Source organism: Lactuca saligna, chromosome 4 (assembly GCF_052625555.1).
Source record: "Lactuca saligna cultivar CGN05327 chromosome 4, ASM5262555v1, whole genome shotgun sequence".
Classification (NCBI taxonomy): domain Eukaryota; kingdom Viridiplantae; phylum Streptophyta; class Magnoliopsida; order Asterales; family Asteraceae; genus Lactuca; species Lactuca saligna.
The window spans coordinates 52,541,540-52,546,403 of record NC_136420.1 but is presented as its reverse complement, the minus strand read 5'-3'; positions in this window follow the sequence as shown (position 1 = coordinate 52,546,403).

Here is a 4,864-nt window from a genome sequence, read left to right as displayed (position 1 = left end):
TTTGATAGGCAGAAAGTGTGCATGCTTGGTCAATCTATCGAGGATGACCCATATGGTATCAATTCCACCCGTTGTCTTGGGAAACTTGGTTATGAAATCCATACTGATCTGCTCCCACTTCCATTCTGGAATCTATGGTTGTTGCAGCAAACCGGAGGGTTTCTGGTATTCGATCTTAACCTTTGCGCAAGTAAGGCATTTACTCACGAAGGTAGCAATCTCTACTTTCATGTTAGGCTACCAGTATAAGTTTTTAAGATCCAGATACATCTTATCTGAACCTGGGTGAACGAAATACCGAGTGTTGTGTGCCTTGGTCATGACCAAGTCTCAGAGGCCATCGTGTTTCGGTGTCCAGATCCGGTCCATGAAATATAAGGCTCCGCAACCCTTAGCTTCTAAGTTCTTATGTTTTCAGGTTTCAAGGCTTCAAGTTGAGCCTCCTGAATTTGTGTAGACAAGTGTGAATGGATAGTCATTGTCAACGATTTGACCCTTCGACCAGAATATTCTTTCCGACTTAAGGCGTCTGCTACTATGTTGGCTTTACCCGGATGATAAAAAATTTCTCATTCGTAGTCATTGAGTAGCTCGAACCACCTTTGTTGTCTCATGTTGAGCTCCTTCTGATCGAATATGTGCTGTAAATTCTTGTGGTCTGTAAAGATCGTGATTTTCGTACCATACAGATAGTGTCTCCAGATCTTCAGGGAAAACACAACTGCCCCCAGCTCAAGATCGTGTGTGGTGTAGTTGATGTCGTGTGTCTTTAGCTATCTTGAGGCATAGGCGATGACCTTACCTCCTTGCATCATAACACAACCGAGCCCTTGGTTGGATGCATCGCAGTATACAACGAAGTCTTATATCCCTTTGGGGAGGGATAGTATCGGTGCGGTGCATAAGGCTTGCTTCAGCGTTTGAAACGCTTTTTATTGTTTCTCTTCCCAGTCAAAGGCGCCTTTCTGGGTCAGTGTAGTAAGAGGTTTTGCAATCCGGGAGAAGTTTTGTATGAACCTGTGGTAGTAGCCAGCGAGACCTAGAAATTGACGAATTTCTCTAGGCGTCTTTGGTGCTGACCAGTTCTCAATGGCTTTAATTTTGGATGGGTCCACGTGAATTCCCTCTTCGCTAACCACGTGTCCTAAGAATTCGACTCTTCGGATCAAAAAGTCACATTTAGAGAACTTTGCATAGAGCTTCTCTATTCGTAAAGTTCCTAGAACTTGTCGCAGGTGATCGCCATGCTCTTCCTTACTTTGAGAGTAGATCAGAATGTCATCAATGAAGATGCTGACGAACTGATCCAAGTAAGGACGACATACTCTATTCATTAAGTCCATGAACACTACGGGCGCATTGGTTAATCCGAATGGCATCACCACGAACTCGTAGTGTCCGTAATGAGTTCGGAAGGCTGTCTTTGGAACATCCTCCTCTAGTACTCGTAACTGGTGATATCCGGATCTTAGATCAATTTTGGAAAAGTAACTCACTCCTTGTAGTTGGTCAAATAAATCGTCTATACGAGGCATAGGGTAACGATTTTTGACCGTCCGTTTGTTGAATTCTCTGTAGTCGATACACATACGGAATGATCCGTATTTCTTCTTAACGAACAAGACCGGTGCTCACCAGGGTGAGAAGCTTGGTCTGATAAAGCCCTTGCTGAGCAGTTCGTTAAGTTGACTAGATAGTTCCTGCATCTCTGTTGGTGCTAATCGGTAGGGCGATTTGGCTACTGGGGTATCTCCTGGGACTAGGTCAATTCTGAACTCGACTTGTCGTTGCGGAGGTAATCCTGGTAGTTCTTCAGGAAAGATGTCGTGAAAGTCGCTCACTACTGAAATGTTCTTTAGTTCCTTCATTTCTAGTCTCTTATCGACAACGTGAGAAAGGAATGCACAATATTCCTTATGTAGATACTTTCGTGCTTGAATACTTGAGATGATATGAAGACTCGTGTTGGGTTTGTCGCCATAGATAATGAGAGTTTCGTTAGACGGAAGATTAAGGCGTACAACTTTTTTGTAACACATAATGTCGGCACGATGAACACTCAACCAATCCATGCTGATTATGACGTCGAAACTTTTAATCGAGACCGGCATGAGGTCGATTGGAAATGAATGGCTATCTAGAGTTAGGGTACAACCTATGTATATGCTATTAGTGCTCTCAGTTTTCCCATTAGCCATCTCTACAGTGAATGGTTTCTTAAGTGTGCGTGGTTTTTGTTTAAGTAGGCAAGCAAATTTTTGATTCACGAAGCTTCTATCTGCTCCGCTATCAAAAAGTGTGCATGCATAAGAGTTATCGAGGAGAAATGTACCAGTCACTACCGTAGGTCAGCAACTGCTTCTCCGTGGCCTATAGCCAGAACTCCTCCTGCTCCACCAACATTTCTTGCTTTGGGGCAGTCCCTTTTGTAGTGGCCCACTTTGCCACATCCGTAACAAGCCTGACTCACACCAGTGCCGGGAACTTGGGTGATCGGCCTTGCCGGAGACTTGCAGAAACAGATAGTGTGTCCTTTCTTGTTGCAGTTAGAGCACTGCATTTCACGGAAAGGTCCGCTGTGGTGGAAGTTACATTTGTTGCACTTTGGAAAACTTCCCGCATACTGCCTTATTGGAGTAGTAGCGGTAGGTTCGATCGCAGCATGAACCACTATGACTCTCTGCTTTTTAGCAACTCTTTGTTTCTTCTTATCATCCTAGAACTTCCGCTTATTGTCAGCGGATTTGGAGGGTTCTGAGATGGCCATGGTTGTTGTTGATGATGGGGATTGGAGACCATGGTCGATGAGTCGTTGTGCCAATCATTTGGCATTGTCGAAGGTAGCAGTGTGTGAAGCTGAGACATTTCCCTGATACGGAGGCACCAACCCCCAGATGTACCTTTCAATCTTTTTCCCTTCGGTGGGAACCATGTTGGGACAGAGGGCCACCAGCTCACTGAACCTGGCGGTATACACGACTATGTTGGAGCCCTTCATGGTTAGGCTCCACATATCCTGTTCTAACTTGTGGATCTCGCCCCTCGGGCGGTACTCCTCAATCATGAGGTCTTTCATAGTTTCGCAGCCCATGTCGTTTGCCACTACAAGAGTGAGTGACTTGACATGGCTGTTCCACCATGTCAGGGCTTTCTCCTCAAAGGTGCAAGCGACAAACTTGACCTTACTCGCGACAGGTCAGGAACAAATCTCGAAGACCGACTCTATCTTCTTGAACCATTGCGAGAGGGCAATGACTCCACCGGTCCTCTTGAAGGACTTTGGCTTGCAGCTAGTGAAGTCCTTGTAGGAGCACTCTCTCGAGCGCATAAGGAGTTCACCTTGATTAGAGTTAACAGGGGTTCCACCTCTACTAGCATCAATGGAGTGATATTGAGCCATGGCCGTAGCCACAACCGCAACCACTGCAACATTCAGAGCCACTGCATCGAGTTGTGGAGGAGGTAGTATTGGAGTTGGGGTACTCGGAGGATTACGCCTTGTTGATTTGCGAGGAGGCATCTTTCAACTATAAGTTTAAAGGAAAGATGTACATGGTGGTTAGAATCAATTGTAAGCATGGTGAGAGTGATCCATGGGCTAAATCACCATAGTCTAACAGTTGAATGGGTGTATGTTTTGAAATAGCAGTATAGTAGAAGAGTAGGAAAAACACAAGAGTACATATTTTTCCAACAGATTAGATAACTGCCAATATTACTGGTATTACTGATGTAAACGAGTTCGGAAAAAATGACCTATCAGTAGGTGTTGCATCAAAACATATGAGGGAAAAATATTTGACAGCTTAGAAGGATAGATAGTGTACTGAAAGATAGAAATATTTTACAGACAAGTGCTTCATAGAGCACAGATACGAAAGGCTATCCCTTAATCAAAAGAAAAGATGTGCTAGACATCTTTTAACGACGATGGGAATTCCTCGGGTGAACCCTAAGGTCTTCCATCTGACGAACCACTTCTTGGAGGTGTCGTTCATGAGCCCTATGGCGAACTCGGAGTTCTATGACTTCAGTTCAGGAGGCAGCTAGCTATTGCTACAGAGTCTCATTAGTCCGCCTGGTCCTTTCCATTGCCTCTTCCAGATGGCGAATGCGGACCATGTTGACACTAGTGTTGGCATCAATCTCCACTACTCGGCCGATGGCTGCCCGACCTTGCTCCACATTCCGAGCAATCCTACGGACCAAGATGGGTAGGGCTCGATCAGCCGAGCCACCCTTGCTTATGTTGTAGAAGCTTCGGTCCCCGTTGTAGGGTAAGGTTTAACCTTGTTCGTCGCTCCAACGATTCAAGTTTGTTACCCACAAGGGTGTGGGACCCTGAAACGTTGGTCGGGGGTTGTTAATTGGGGTTTGACCTACTTGGGGTAGGTTGTTGACTTCTCGCTCGGAGTCAGATCCATCCGAGAAGCCGTCTGTGTGATGATCATCCAAAGGGATTTGATGCTCATCATTAGACTCTATTTCAAGCCATCCAGCATTATCGTGGGGTGGAAAGTATGGGTCGTCATGATGATAGAATTCAACCATGATATCTATGCGAGAAAAAGGGGTATAAGAATCTTATATAAATAGACATACTACCTAAGATAATTATAATATGATCTTTATCAGTTATGTTAATACTTGTGTAGTGTATACTAGTTTTATGAAATCGAAGTAGGATAGATCTTCGAATAGGTGGTCCTAACTCCAAATCCACAACCAAACAAGGACAGGAAGTAAAGCAAAGATCACAGATTCTGAGTCTATAACACCTAAATTTCATATAACCTTAGCATATGCACTTAACGAATATTGACCTACTTGATAAAGACATTTTTAGTCCCTAGATAAGTGATTA